Source organism: Protopterus annectens, chromosome 2.part1, assembly GCF_019279795.1.
Source record: "Protopterus annectens isolate FY-2018-M chromosome 2.part1, PAN1.0, whole genome shotgun sequence".
Classification (NCBI taxonomy): Eukaryota; Metazoa; Chordata; order Ceratodontiformes; family Protopteridae; genus Protopterus; species Protopterus annectens.
The window spans coordinates 1604994775-1605011607 of NC_056729.1; positions in this window are offsets into that span (position 1 = coordinate 1604994775).

The following is a 16833-nucleotide window of genomic DNA, read 5'->3' on the forward strand; positions in this document are numbered from 1 at the left end:
AATGACTGAACCTGCTGCCTGTGAGGTACCTTTAGCTGCATGGGAGAGATGCCTCATGGATGAATTTGAAATGGACTGAAGGGTAAACAGCTGCAAGGGAATAGTACTCTCTAACTCAGAGGATATGGTCCCAGTGAGGGATTTGGTGAGCTCCCTAATCAAATCCCTCTGAAGTCTCGTAAAATGTGCCAATTAGTTCAGTGAAAGACCAAAGGTTGCTTAAGCATAGACAAGATTCCCAAATCTGTCCAGCACCATAGACTCCCTGTTACGGAGGATGGACAGATGAGATTTGTTCCACTAGTTCCTTCTAAGTTTTAGCCACTACAACCATGGCATCAACTGGTAGTCTCTTGCTCCAATATTTTCTATCCTTTGGTGGTACCAGAATCCTATTTGGTCTCTTAGCGATAGGTTCAATGGTATAAAGCTCCTTCGATGCTCACCGACAGACCAAATCAATGAGCTCATCACTGGGCAGAGTCACCCAGGCGGTAGATGATCCAGCTCCAAAGGCCTCCAGCAATACTGACTCCTCTTGAGAAGGATTATAAGGGGACCATCCACCCCTTTGTTTTAGGAGTTCTAAGGTTTCTCCAAATGAGACATCATTGGGTGGTGATTTGGGTGACCCTTCTCCTTTGTCAAACTAAGTATCTTCTGTGACAGAGTCTTGCAAAGAATCTAAGTGCCTCCTTTTACACTTCTTTCTTGGAACGTCTTCAGGAGATGCTCTGGAGAAGTGTCATAAGAGATCAGTATACCCTGCTGGGTGGTCTGGAGACTGGTTTGCACTGGCTGTCCTATTGGCACAGCTGATTGAGACTCTGGATGCAGAATCAAATGTAGTTGGGTAGTCAGAACTGAAGAGTGAAGAGAAGTCAGAACTCAGAGAACAGAGAATGCTCTGTCCACTACCTTGAATACAGAATGCCTCAGAGAAAAAGAAACCAATGGATCCAATAAAGCATGCTTATGGCTTGTCAGCTCCATCCACTCCAAAGGCTAACTACTCAAGGAAGGATTCAGAGCTGAACTGTCTAGAGCTGAAGCTCTGAGTGGCAGAGACAGCTCAGACAGATTTGTAGTTGACGGCAACACCTTGGAACCAGCGCTGATGCTACAGCTCCAAGAGTCTTTTATCTCCAAAGTGCTAAGCTGCACCACTCAGCGATGCCAACGGAGTCAAAGATGCCAACATCTTCAGATCCAATGTGGACAACTTAGGTTGAATCAGATAAGGGGCCAATAAAAGGGGAGTAGTACTGAAAAGGGTCTCCAGGCCAGATAGGGTCAGCGCCAGAAAAGCTCAAATTTGAATCTGTGAGGAATTTCCTCAACATTCTTTCCATGTCAACTTTTGCAAGACTCTTGGATGATCGAGCAGATGATGCTGTAGAAGATGGTCTGGAATGTCATCTCAGTGAATGTTCCAAAAAGGGTAAGGTAGCTAAGAAATGATAGTATCCAGTAACAGTTGAGTTGATTGGATCCAAGGAGATTTCTCTGATCTAGACCTCAAAAGCAAAGCGATTGGATCTGATATTTTCAATACCTTAACGTAAGGTTCAGATGCTGAAATTGAGGAGGAAGACAGATGAGGAGATCTCTTTCTTGACTCTCTAGGAAGAGAATCTCCTTCTTGTCATCTTTTTTTGGGGGGGTTGAGGCCCAGAGGTCATTGAAGAAGGTTTAGAGGGTAGCAAACCCCTTAAAATTAACTTGTTCATTCTATCTATTAAGGCCCTCAAACTGAAGTCTTACAGATGTCACAGTCAGAATCTAGGTGAGATGGGCCTAGACAATAGAGACACTTTGTGTGTGTGTGTACATCTAAAATTGGAATTTTATGGCCACAGGTTACAAACTTTTTGAAACCAGAAGGTTTCTCGGACATAATGAGTAGTGAAGAAGTAAAGAAATAAGTACCAAAAGGCTTTTTTTTAAGTATCACTAAGTCAAAAGAAAATAAAAATACCAGCAATGATACGAACAGAAGTACTTATCAGTACACAGGAAATACCAACAATGGAATTTTAAGAAATACTTGAAAAACGAGTATAATGCCATGCATCAACTAGGAAGGACTCCACTCCCAATGTGATGTGTGCACGCCGCTAGCACTGTCGAAAGCTGCCTGTGAGGTACCTTTAGCTGCATGGGAGAGATGCCTCATGGATGAATTTGAAATGGACTGAAGGGTAAACAGCTGCAAGGGAATAGTACTCTCTAACTCAGAGGATATGGTCCCAGTGAGGGATTTGGTGAGCTCCCTAATCAAATCCCTCTGAAGTCTCGTAAAATGTGCCAATTAGTTCAGTGAAAGACCAAAGGTTGCTTAAGCATAGACAAGATTCCCAAATCTGTCCAGCACCATAGACTCCCTGTTACGGAGGATGGACAGATGAGATTTGTTCCACTAGTTCCTTCTAAGTTTTAGCCACTACAACCATGGCATCAACTGGTAGTCTCTTGCTCCAATATTTTCTATCCTTTGGTGGTACCAGAATCCTATTTGGTCTCTTAGCGATAGGTTCAATGGTATAAAGCTCCTTCGATGCTCACCGACAGACCAAATCAATGAGCTCATCACTGGGCAGAGTCACCCAGGCGGTAGATGATCCAGCTCCAAAGGCCTCCAGCAATACTGACTCCTCTTGAGAAGGATTATAAGGGGACCATCCACCCCTTTGTTTTAGGAGTTCTAAGGTTTCTCCAAATGAGACATCATTGGGTGGTGATTTGGGTGACCCTTCTCCTTTGTCAAACTAAGTATCTTCTGTGACAGAGTCTTGCAAAGAATCTAAGTGCCTCCTTTTACACTTCTTTCTTGGAACGTCTTCAGGGAGATGCTCTGGAGAAGTGTCATAAGAGATCAGTATACCCTGCTGGGTGGTCTGGAGACTGGTTTGCACTGGCTGTCCTATTGGCACAGCTGATTGAGACTCTGGATGCAGAATCAAATGTAGTTGGGTAGTCAGAACTGAAGAGTGAAGAGAAGTCAGAACTCAGAGAACAGAGAATGCTCTGTCCACTACCTTGAATACAGAATGCCTCAGAGAAAAAGAAACCAATGGATCCAATAAAGCATGCTTATGGCTTGTCAGCTCCATCCACTCCAAAGGCTAACTACTCAAGGAAGGATTCAGAGCTGAACTGTCTAGAGCTGAAGCTCTGAGTGGCAGAGACAGCTCAGACAGATTTGTAGTTGACGGCAACACCTTGGAACCAGCGCTGATGCTACAGCTCCAAGAGTCTTTTATCTCCAAAGTGCTAAGCTGCACCACTCAGCGATGCCAACGGAGTCAAAGATGCCAACATCTTCAGATCCAATGTGGACAACTTAGGTTGAATCAGATAAGGGGCCAATAAAAGGGGAGTAGTACTGAAAAGGGTCTCCAGGCCAGATAGGGTCAGCGCCAGAAAAGCTCAAATTTGAATCTGTGAGGAATTTCCTCAACATTCTTTCCATGTCAACTTTTGCAAGACTCTTGGATGATCGAGCAGATGATGCTGTAGAAGATGGTCTGGAATGTCATCTCAGTGAATGTTCCAAAAAGGGTAAGGTAGCTAAGAAATGATAGTATCCAGTAACAGTTGAGTTGATTGGATCCAAGGAGATTTCTCTGATCTAGACCTCAAAAGCAAAGCGATTGGATCTGATATTTTCAATACCTTAACGTAAGGTTCAGATGCTGAAATTGAGGAGGAAGACAGATGAGGAGATCTCTTTCTTGACTCTCTAGGAAGAGAATCTCCCTTCTTGTCATCTTTTTTTGGGGGGGTTGAGGCCCAGAGGTCATTGAAGAAGGTTTAGAGGGTAGCAAACCCCTTAAAATTAACTTGTTCATTCTATCTATTAAGGCCCTCAAACTGAAGTCTTACAGATGTCACAGTCAGAATCTAGGTGAGATGGGCCTAGACAATAGAGACACTTTGTGTGTGTGTGTACATCTAAAATTGGAATTTTATGGCCACAGGTTACAAACTTTTTGAAACCAGAAGGTTTCTCGGACATAATGAGTAGTGAAGAAGTAAAGAAATAAGTACCAAAAGGCTTTTTTTTAAGTATCACTAAGTCAAAAGAAAATAAAAATACCAGCAATGATACGAACAGAAGTACTTATCAGTACACAGGAAATACCAACAATGGAATTTTAAGAAATACTTGAAAAACGAGTATAATGCCATGCATCAACTAGGAAGGACTCCACTCCCAATGTGATGTGTGCACGCCGCTAGCACTGTCGAAAACTCCCTCCCATCCACAAAAGCATTCTGCCCGGTGTATAAGGACTACAGTGGAACTGACCTCCCTGAATCCTGCTCTGATAAAATAAGTGCATCTAGCACTGTCTAAAACTCCCTCCCGCCCACGAAAGCATTCTGGCCGGTGTATAAAGGACTACAGTGGAACTGACCTCCCGGAATCCTGCACTGATAAAATAAGTGCATCTAGCACTGTCTAAAACTCCCTCCCGCCCACGAAAGCATTCTGCCCGGTGTATAAGGAGTACAGTGGAACTGACCTCCCTGAATCCTGCTCTAATAAAATAAGTTCATCTAGCACTGTCTAAAACTCCCTCCCACCCACGAAAGTATTCTGCCCGGTGTATAAGGACTACAGTGGAACTGACCTCCCTGAATCCTGCTCTAATAAAATAAGTGCATCTAGAACTGTCTAAAACTCCCTCCCGCCCACTAAAGCATTCTGCCCGGTGTATAAGGGCTACAGTGGAACTGACCTCCCTGAATCCTGCTCTAATAAAATAAGTGCATCTAGCACTGTCTAAAACTCCCTCCCGCCCCACAGTGAAAAACTTCTCTAAAGCAAATTTCACACTCCTCAAAACCAAGGTGGAATCCTTCAAAGCCCCCAGGCATGTGGAAAATATGGCCCAGACCGCAGAATCCTTTATAAATGCATTCTATGAACACCTTCAGGAATTCATGGATCATGCAATCCCAAATAAAACCAAGACCCAATCCTCCAAAGGCAGACGTCCTGTCTGGTGGACCCCAGCCATAAACAAACTATACAATAGAAGAAGGAAGCTACTACATGACAGAGCAAAATCCCAAAAAGGGAAGGCATCTCTGATCAGTATTAGCAAAAACTAAGGGCACTCATAATATCGTCTAAGGCCAGCTTCGAGAGAAAAATTGCACAGGACACTAAGGATAATCACAAGGCTTTCTTTAGTTATGTTAGGAACCTGGGTGGGAATTCCCAGATATGCTCAGAATTAGTCCAAAATGACAAAAAATACACCAAACCCACAGACATTGCCAACATCCTAGCTGACAGGTTCAGCGCAAACTTCTCCCCCCTCCCCACCAAAAGGGCAAATATCTATCCCAGCAGAGTGCTGCCCCCCTGACATCTCAGATGCTCAGGTAAGAGCCGCCCTCTCCAAAGCAAAAAACACAGCATCAATTGAACCAGACGGTGTCCCGGGCTGCGTCCTACATGAACTCCAAGAAGAGCTAAACCCAAACATAAAACTACTGTTCAATCTCAGCCTTACTACAGGATATCTACCCAAAGAGTGGCGTACAGCAACAGTGGTCCCTCTCCACAAAGGTGGTGCCTCAATGGACCCTGGAAACTATTGCCCCATAAGCCTGACTAGCTTGGTCTGCAAAGCTATGGAAAGGATCATCATGGACCTCATAAATAAAGATATTGGGGACCTACAGACACTAGATCCTACCCAGTTCAGCTTTGTTAAGGGCAGATCCTGCCTCTTAATCCTGGTCGACTTCTTTGAAACAGTCACCAAGGCCATTGACGAAGGGAATGTGGTCCACACAGCCTACCTGGACCTCGCAAAATCCTTCGATACAATACCCCACTCGGGCATTATAGATAAGCTCACCAGCTTAAATATAAACCCCTATGTCACTAGATGGGTTGCAAACTGGCTCAAGGACAGAACCCACATGGTTAGAATTGATGGAGCCATGTCAGACTCCAAACCTGTTACAAGTGGTGTCCCACAAGGCTCAGTCCTGGGACCTCTCTTGTTTGGTATATATTTCTCGGAGGTACAGGCCAACACAGAAGGACTGTGGCTGACCAAGTTTGCAGATGACTGCAAACTGGGCACCATAATCAACTCTCCAGCCGACACAAGCATCCTCCAAAAGGGCCTCATAGAAACAGATAACTGGTGCCAGAGCCATGGCCTTAAGCTAAACACCAAAAAGTGTATAGTCATCCCCTTTGGCAAAAACAAAGTGCCCACAAATTACCACATAGGTGGTAATCCATTAAGTACAGAAGAAGTAATTAGGGACCTGGGGACCCAAGTTGATAGCAATCTCTCATTTGACAACCACGTGGCCAAAGTGGTTAGAAAAACATTTTATATAGCCTACCTAATCATGAAGGGATTCATATCTAGATTAGGGGAGGTCATCGTGCCTCTTTACTCATCCCTCATCAGGCCCATAATCGAGTACAATGCCCCTTTTGGGATGTACCTTACCAAACACCTGCAGCAACTGGAAAGACCCCAAAAGTACCTCACCAAGAGGATCAAAGGGCTCAAACAGATGCCATATGCTGCCCGGTTAAAGAAACTCCAGCTCTACTCAGTGGCATACCACCTGCTCGGAGGCGACCTGTGCCTGACGTATAAAACCATGTCCAACCCGGAATTATGGGACATGCTGCACCTCAAAAAATCCAAATCCCATTGAGCTACACGCCCGAGAGACTTGAACCTCAGCACTGAAATAAATAGGACATGCTGGAGGGACAGATTCATAACCCAGAGGCTTCCTTCACTCTGGAATAAAATCCCAGTCCAGCTTAGGCAGAGTCCCTCATTGACTCTCTTCAAGAGGAATGTATCTGCTACCTTCTTAGACCTCTCAAAAGCTTCTGACATGGTCTCACACCCTAAATTACTGGACAGCCTTCATTCTCTACCCTTTACTTCCTCTACCATCTCCTGGTTCAATAGCTACCTATCAAACAGACAACAATCTGTACAATGGAATAATGAGCTATCCCTTCCTCTCCCCAACTCAACAGGGGTACCTCAAGGCTCTATACTTGGACCACTACTTTTCTCAATTTTTAAAAACAATCTATATACCTTCTCTAAGCAAGGCTCACTAATTCAATATGCAGATGATTCCACTCTCATCTGTTAATACCCTCCAACAACTAGCTGCTATTGAAAATTGGATCACCGACATCCAACTTATACTTAATCCTAACAAAACCAAACTTCTGCTGTTCACACCTAATAAAACTAAATCCTCCCCCTCCACTTTCTCTATCTCATCTAGGAATGACACTATCATCTCTCCATCCACTCACACCAAACTACTAGGAGTTAAAGTAAACAACAACCTAGCATTTGATCTTCACATAGCACAAACTATTCAAAAGGTTCATAAGAAAATGAGAATCCTATACAGGCACAAAAACTATCTCACAGAAAAAGCATGTATCACTCTACATCAAACACATCTCCTATCAACACTTACTTATGCAGCACCTATCCTAAACCACACTAAAAAATCAGATCTGGATAAGTTAGAAGCATGCTACAACAAAATAACTAAATTTGCCAATAATTGCATGTTTGACATTTAGCAACTATAATCCCCAACACTTTTGTTAGTACAACACATTTTCTGACAAATCAGTAAGAACTGAAGTCATTAAATAAAGACAGTTTCAGACTTCATATCCTTCAGAAATGCATGTTAATGCAAAACCTGTTATTCAGAACAGTAACTAAAATTTGACCCTATTTTTAGACCTTTGCCCCCCAATATTTTTTAAACTTTTATTTGATATACAGTTCATAGGTTCATAGGTTCATAGGTGTGTACTAGGCTAATGGCCCTGGAGCCTTTACAAGCCTAGCCCATAGGATTACCCTGGCATTGTGCCACCCGACCTTAGTTCCCAGTGCCTCTGTTGAGTAAAGCCACTGGAGTGATCCCTGGGGTGAATTTTCTATTTCCCATACACTCATCAAGATTTATCTTGAAGAAGGCCAGTGAGGTGCTCTGCTTGACATGTATGGGAAGTCTGTTCTATAGCATGGGCAGTCGCTGTGTTATGAACCTGTCCCTCCAGCATGTTTATAGTTTCATAGTTTCATAGTATAGTACTAGGCTATCTGCCCTAGGGCATTTATAAGCCTAGCCAAAGTGTATGTGGCTTTCGCCACCCCATGTAATGATACAAAAGTGTACAATTTAAATTAAATTTAGTTTACTGTGCCTCTATCTAGCAGTGACACAGAGATGACCCCCGGGGGTTCTGTTGATTGTGTGAGATTGAGGGCTCTAGAGCATGTGGTGTGGAGGGATTGGGATTTCTTTAGATGTAGCATTTCTGACAGAGCTGAGTCAGATATGACTTTGTAAGTCAAGCAGAGATTGCCTCTAAGTAGACGATATGAGACAGAGAATAGTTGGGAGTTCTTTTAGTTTGTCCATATAGGATGAATGTTTAAAGCCTAAGATCCTCTTTGTGAGGTACTTTTGCAGCCTCTCCAGTTGTTGCAGGTGTTTAGTGAGGTACATGCCAAATGGGGCATTGTACTCAATGATTGGCCTAATGAGGCAAGAGTAGAGGGAGACAATGACCTCTTTCTTCCTGGATGCAAAACCCTTAGTAATGAGATGTGCCACATAGAAGGACTTTCTGACCACAGTGGCAATGTGGTGGTCAAAAGAGAGGCTGATGTCAACCTTTGTTCCCAGATCTCTTATAACATGGACTACCATCGATGTGGTAATTCATGGGAAATGTTTTTTTCCCAAAGGGGATGACGAAACATTTTTTGGCATTGAGCTTAAGGCCATGGTTCTGACACCAGTTCTTGGCCTCAGTGAGGCCTTTCTGTGGGATGTCAACATCACTCGGAGTATTAATAATAGCTCCCAACTGCAATTGTCTGTGAATTTTGTCAGCCAGAATTTCCTTCATATTAGCCTGGACTTCAGAGAAGTAGATACCAAACCGAAGAGGACCCAGGACTGAACCCTGTGGGACTCCACTCGTGACTGGTCGGCAGTCTGACTTGGAGTCAGCTACTTTCACACTGTGGGTTCTACCTGTGAGCCAGTTTGCAACCCTCCTAGTGATATAGGGGTTGATGCCTACCTTAGTGAGTTTTTCTATGATTCCTGAGTGGGAAATAGTATCAAAGGCCTTGCCCAGATCAAGGTAGGTTGTATGAACCACCTTGCCTTCATCCACACCTCTAGTAACTGAGTCAAGGAGGTTGACCAAGTCGAGCAGACATGATCTACCCTTCACAAAACCAAACTGTATGGGATCAAGAGCTTGGAGATTCCCTATATCCTTGTTTATTAGGTCCATGATTGTGTTCCATAGCTTTGCATATCAGACTCGTCAGGCTAATGGGGCAATAGTTCTCAGGGTCTGTAGTCGCTCTTCCTTTGTGGAGAGGGATGACTGTAACAGTGTGCCATTCAGTAGGGACAAAGCCTGAGGTGAGGTTGTGATTGAACAGGGCACACAAGTGAGGTGCCAGTTCACTCTGTAGTTCACATAGAACACAGCCAGGGATATTGTCAGGTCCCGTAGAAGTTGTATTCTTGGCATTAGACAGTGCTGTTTTAACCTGTGCAGCAGTAATATTGGGTGCCTGCCAATCAACTGGTATTGTAACTGGTCCCTTGGGGGGGAGGGGTAAAGTTGGCACTGAATCTGTCGGCCAGTATACTGGCAATATCTGTTGGCTCAGTATAGGAGCTACTATTGTGCAGTAGCTCAGAGCAAATCTGGGTATTGCCATGGAAATTCTTTCCATAACTGTAGAAGGCCCTGTGGTTGTCTTTACTATCTGCTGCAATTCTGTTTTCATAGCTAGCTTTAGAGAAATTGATGAGGGATCTCAACTTTTTGTTGAGGCTGATAAGGGAGTTTTTCCAGTCTTGGGACTGACTTCACCTTATTCTGCATCAGCTTCCTCCTTCTGTTGTAGAGTTTGTTTATGGCAGGGGACCACCAGATTGGCTTCCTTTTTTTGGAGGAGAGCATCTTGGTTCTATTGGGTATGGCGAGATCAATGCATTTGTGTACATGTTCGTACTGGGCATTGGTGTATGATTCGGCAGTCATGCAACTGATCTCCATTTGCATGGGTGCCGTGAAGTTAGCCACCTCTGTTTTTAGGAGCCCAAAGCTAGCTTTGGAGAAGTTTTTCATGGTGGTTACCTTTGGGGGGGGGGGGTGGATTTCCGAGGTGATTAGTTTGTGGTCGGATCTAACTAGGGACGAGTTGACAATTCGTGTAGAGCAATGGTTGGTCATGTTAGTAATGACTTGGTGAAGGATGTTGCTACCTTTAGTGGGCATAAGAATGAGCTGGTCTAGGGCATTGGAATTAATGAATTCCAGGAAACGTTGTCAAGTGTATTGGTACATGAGTAGTTTTCTCAGTTAATGGAGGGGTAGTTGAAGTCGCCCAGTATGAGAGTGTTAGGCTGGACCCTAATATTCTGCAGGGTGCTTAGGAACATGCAGTGTGAGTCTTGGGACATGATTGGGGATCTATAGCAGGCTACAACCTGAATCTTTGTCTTACCCAATGTTAGCTGCACCTGAAGTATCTCAGATGCATTATATTGGGCTACCAGTCTGGAGGTGTGCGCATCTTTTATGAATATGGAAACACCACCGCCTTTGGAGCTTCGGTCCAAGTTCTTGGGCCAAAAGGTATGGAATGAGCTATAGCCTGGTAGTGCAAGGGTGCTTTCTGCTGCCTTGAACCCCAAATCTCTGTTATGGCACAAATGTTGATGTTCTCCATTTTAAGGAGTGCTTTGAGTGAGTGCATTTTGAGATATAGACTTCTAGCATTGAGCAGCATGACCCTCAGATTGCATTTGTTTGTAGCTGTTACAGTGGTAATGTGGTCTTTGGAATACTGCCTAGAAAAGTATACTATAGGGGTGGCAAGAGCCTTGGCCAGTATCCGGAAGAACATGGGTGACAGATGCAGGCCATCTCTGGCAAAGCATCAAGGTCTGTCAATCATGTCATCTCAAGCAGTCAGTTACTGGATCCCCTTAGAATGACACCAGAAACGTAGCCAATTATTGAAATCAATCACTTTCTGCTTGTACTCTGGTATCATTCTGGGTGATGGCAGGATGCTGCTCAGGTCTAGGGTCATACCCACCTGAGCTGCATAATCCAAGAGGTCATCCATGTCTCTATTCACATAGTCCAGAGAGGTACGTCTCAGGTCATTCACACCCAGATGTACAATGACAGGGTCATCTTTGTACCTGTTGTTGAGGGACCTGAGTTATGTGGTGGATCCTGGTGCCTGACAGGCAGCTGACTGTTACTTTTTCCTTATTCAACCTAGTGAGTGGGACATCAGTGTGCCTCACTATCGAATCACCAATGACTAGTGTGTTGGGCATGCTGTTTTGCCTTAGGGGCTTTGGTTGATTGGCACACTGTTTAGGAGAGTTATGTGTCTCATGATTAGTGTTGTGTTGTGGTGGTTAAGTGCATTTCTGCCTTGGAGGTCACTGCTGTTTGGGTAGATTTTTGTTGAGAGCCTCCATGAAGGTGGGTGTGCAGTTTGTGTTTTTATGTGAAGGCAGTGCTGTTGTGTGTTCTGGAGGGATATCTGTTCCATGTGGTGTGGTGCAAGTGTCGACCTTCTCCTCTTGACCAGCTATGACGGTCTTGGCTGGAGATTGCGTGGCTTCCAATTTGGCTATATAAGTGCATCTCTCACAAATCTGAGTGTTGGGAGGTAAGAGGAGAGGGTTGTCAGTGTACCTGAGGTAATTGCTACATTGCCTCAGGATGCCCAAGTTCACCAGATTAATAGGTGAAAGCACAGGGAACTGACCTTTAGACATGCCTGGATGGGTGGGCATTAATAATAAGTACTGGAGCTGTTTTCTTGTAAAACGTTTAGTGCAGGTAGTACTTTTGTGTGCTGCAATAATTGCTACAAGAAGTCTGATAAAGTGCTAGACTAATAAACTAGTAAAAGTGCAGGAGAGGAGAGAACTAGTAGATCTAAGGGAAAAATATAAGAGCAGACTTTGGCACCGCTCAGAAGCTTACAAACAGTCCTGGATACAGCAAACCTGTATCTGGGGTAGACTAGTTACAGGAAAGGTGGAAAACAAGTGCAAATGTGGCTTTTAAACCAGAAAGTTTAAAGAGATGGAAAAACTGCCCAGACGGCCAATAACCTACAATATCTGGACCAGAAACCACTCCTCTTATGGTAGATAGGCTATCTAGTGCTTACCACTCCCACTAATAAGCTAGAAGGCTTCCTGCTAACACAGAAAGACTTGGTGGGCTCAGACGCTTACATACAGTTCTGGATACAGCAAATCTGTATCTGGACTAGACTAGTTACAGGAAACAAGCTTAGAATTTAGATTTTTTTTTACAGAAAAGCAGCTAAAACAGCACTAAAAACAATTTGAAATTTGAAACATAATCGCAACAATATTTATAGTCAGAAATTTGTGAACATAATAAATGAAAAAAATTCAACTAAACTGCACACACAAAAGAAAAAAACAACTATTTACAGTGTGCCCATTAACCATCAAGTCATTCAAGTTATTATACATTACATTAAATCCAAAATGCAGTTATTTTTGCTTATCAAGCAAATCTGTAAGTTTTGTCCATGCATTTTAACAAGAGGTAATTCTGATTGTTCTTGACTTAATTGTAATGATTCTGAGGCGACAGACTTCGGTTGCAATATTTATAAATTAAGCTGTATTCTACATGAACTACAGAATGAACTGGCACCCCACCTAAGTACCATGTTCAATCATAGCCTCACCTCAGGCTTTGTGCCCACTGAATGGCGCATTGCAATGGTTATCCCACTCAACAAAGGGGGAGCCACCACGGACCCTGGGAACTACCACTCCATTAGCCTGACGAGCCTGGTCTGCAAGGCTATGGAATATATCATCATGGAACTTATAAACAATGACATTGGTAATCTCCAAAATCTGGACCCTACCCAGTTTGGGCTTGTAAAAGGCAGATCATGTCTCCTAAACCTGATAGACTTCTTTGAAGCAGTCACCAAAGCCGTAGATGAGGGTAAGGTGGTTCACACAGCCTATCTAGATCTCGCCAAGGCTTTCGGCACCATGCCCCACTCTGGAATTATAGATAAACTCACTAAACTAGGTAAAATCCCTATGTTACAAGATGGGTTGCCAAATGGCTCACTGACAGAACCCACACTGTGAAAGTAGCAGACTCTAAATCCAACTTCAGACCAGTGACAAGTGGAGTACCACAGGGTTCAGTCCTAGGTCCTCTCTTGTTTTGTATCTACTTCTCTGAAGTACAGGCTAACACAGAAGGTCTTTGGCTAACAAAGTTCGCAGATGACTGCAAACTCGGAGTCATAATCAAAACTCCTAATGATGTGGACATCCTACAAAAGGGCCTCACTGAGACAGATGGCTGGTGTCAAAGCCATGGCCTCAAGCTCAATGCCAAAAAGTGCAGTGTCATCCCTTTTGGTAAAAATTCTGTACCCATGAACTACCACATAGGTGGTAGGCTACTTAACACCAAACGTGTGATAAGAGACCTTGGGATACAGATGGATAGTAGTCTGTCCTTTGATAATCACATCACCACAGTAGACAGGAAATCCTTCTATGTGGCACTCCTCATCACAAAAGGTTTCTCATCCAGGAAAAAAGAGGTCATTGTTCCCCTCTACTCATCACTCATTAGATCCATTATAGAGTACAACACCCCTTTTGGTATGTACCTCACAAGTCATCTACACTAACTGGAAAGGCTACAGAAATACCTCACAAAGAGGATTACTGGCCTCAAACAGATGCCCCACGCAGACTGTCTCAACATATTCCAGCTTTACTCTGTCACATATCGTCTACTCAGAGGCAATCTCTGCCTAACATACAAAGCTATGTCAAACCCAGAGCTGTTGGACATGCTCCATGTAAAGAAATCCCAATCCCTCTGAGCTACACACTCTAGGGACCTCAACCTTGTCACCACAATAAACAGAACATGCTGGAGGGATAGATTCCTGTCCCAGAGACTTCCCATACTCTGGAACAAACTACCTATCTATATCAAACAAAGCTCCTCATTAGCACTCTTCAAGAAAAATCTTGATGATTGGATGGGAGATAGGAAATTCACCCTGAGGATCACTTCTGTGGCTCTGCCTGACAGTGGCACAGGAAAATAATTTTCTTGGGTGGCAAAAGCCAGGTTACCATTTGGCTAGGCTTATATAGGCCCTAGGGTCAATAGCTTAGTACCTACCAATGAACCCATGAACGTATGAAGAAGGGTGTGATGTCCATGCCCTGGCCCAGTAATCAAGGAGCCTCAGTCCTCACCACTACCACCAGTGAGGGCCATCCACATTGGGAAGGATAACAAATATATACACAGTAAAGTACAATTTCCCTTAAGAGCACACAGAGATCGCAGTCAGTCTGGGGCTGGTTTCTCCCTTTCCCTCCAGATCCCCAGTAAGACTCCCCACTGGCACAGCTATAGGGTCCAGATCTCAGCCTAGTGGTCAGGCTAAAGCCTCCAGCACCCTATCTGTCCAACCAGTGCTTCATGTCCCTGCCCAAGTAGCTGACACACATGCACACACACACACACACACACACACACACACACACACACACACACACACACACACACACACACACACACACACACACACACACACTTTAAGATATGAGTTACACAGACACTCCTGTGGAAGGCTGGGACAGGTTTTCCAGCTATTCCCCTTCCTGCCAGTCTATAAGGTAGTACCAGCTGCCACCAACCACTAAAATCAGTTACTAAAATGGCCCTTACCAAAGGGTGTCCAATTATTACTGTGAAATATTATTATCCAGATGGTAAGTGTGACTGAGCAGCAAGACTATTGGAATGACTTTGTACAGTATCACTATATACATGCACTGTACTCTAGAGCTTAAATTATTTCTACACAAAACAGCCACAGTTGAAAGGTTTAAAAACATTCAATAAAAAATAATAAAACTACAAGACAATACTTCTTACTACACAGTGCTAGTCAAGAGTTCAGACATCACAGGAAAATGCTTAAAATAATATGTAGAAAAGTTCATAGGTTCATAGGTAGGTACTAGGCTATCTGCCCAAAGGCATTTATAAGCCTAGCTGGAATGTGTTGGCTTTCACCGCCCCCTTAGATTAGTTCCCTGTGCCTCTTTCCAGCAGAATCATTGAAGTGATCCCTGGGGTAAACTTTCTGTTTCCCATCCACTCGTCAAGGTTTCTCTTGAAGAGGGTTAGTGAGGAGCTCTGCCTAATCTAGATTGGAATCTTGTTCCAGAGCATGGGAAGTCTCTGGGATAGGAATCTATCCCTCCAGCACATTCTATTTATTGTTGTGGTGAGGTTTAGATCCCTGGAGTGTGTGGCTTGAGGGGATATGGTTTTCTTTAGGTTGAGCATGTCCATCAATTCTGCCTGACATGGCCTTGTATGTCAGGCAGAGATCACCTCTGAGTAGGCAGTATGCAACCGAGTACAGCTGGAGTTTCTTCAGTTGAGCTGCATAGGTCATCTACTTGAGGCCAGTGATCCTCTTGGTGAGGTACTTCTGTGATCTTTCCAGTTGTTGCAGGTGTCTTGTAAGGTACATCCCAAATGGAGCATTGTACTCTATGATGGGTCTGATGAGTGATGCGTAGAGGGGCCCAATAACCTCTTTCGATCTGGATGCAAACCCTTTTGTGATTAGGTGGGCCACACAGTAGGATTTTCTAACCACTTTGGCAATGTGATTATCAAAGGAGAGGTTACTATCTACTTGGGTCCCCAGAACCCTTATTACGTCTTCCATATTTAGGGGGCTACCACCTATGTGGTAGTTTGTGGGTACTTTGTTTTTTCCAAAGGGGATGACTATGCACTTTTTGGCATTTAGCTTGAGGCCATGGTTTCAACACCAGGTATCTGTCTCAGTGAGACCCTTTTGGAGGATGTCTGTGTCAGCCAGAGAGTCAATTATAGCTCCTAGTTTGCAGTCATCTGCAAACTTGGTCAGCCATAGTCCTCCTGTGCTTACCTGTACCTCTGCAAAGTATATGCTGAACAGGAGGGGTCCTAGGACTGAGCCCTGGGGAATGCCACTTGTAACCAGTTTAGAGTCAGACCTAGCTCTCGCAACTCTTACCATGTGGGTTCTGTCCATGAGCCAGTTGGCAACCCATCTCATGATGTAGGGGTTTATGTTCAGGCTGGTGAGCTTGTCTAAAATACCTGAGTGGGGAATGGTGTCAAAGACTTTTGTGAGGTCTAGGTAGGCTGTGTGGACCACCTTTCCCTCATCTATAGCCTTGGTAACTGTCTCAAAGAAGTCCACCAGGTTTAGGAGGCATGATCTGCCCTTAACAAAGCCGAAGTGGGTCGGGTCCAGTGTTTGGAGGTTTCCAATGTCTCTGTTAATGAGATCCATGATGATGCACTCCATAACTTTGCAGACAAAGCTAGTCAGGCTTATAGGGTGATAGTTTCCGGGGTCTATTGTGGCTCCACCTTTGTAGAGCAGAATAGCCATTGTTGTGTGCCACTCTGTGGGCATGTAGCCTGTGGAAAGGCTGAGTTTAAATAGTGTGTTTAGGTGAGGGGTTAGTTCATTTTTGAGCTCGTGTAGGATGCAGCCTGTCCTGACATAAATATAGAAAAGAGCTAGGCTAAACTTGCTATTTTCTATCTTTTCCTAAGAGCAATCACAGTTCTAAATAAACTTATATATAGAACAAAAGCAGAGTACT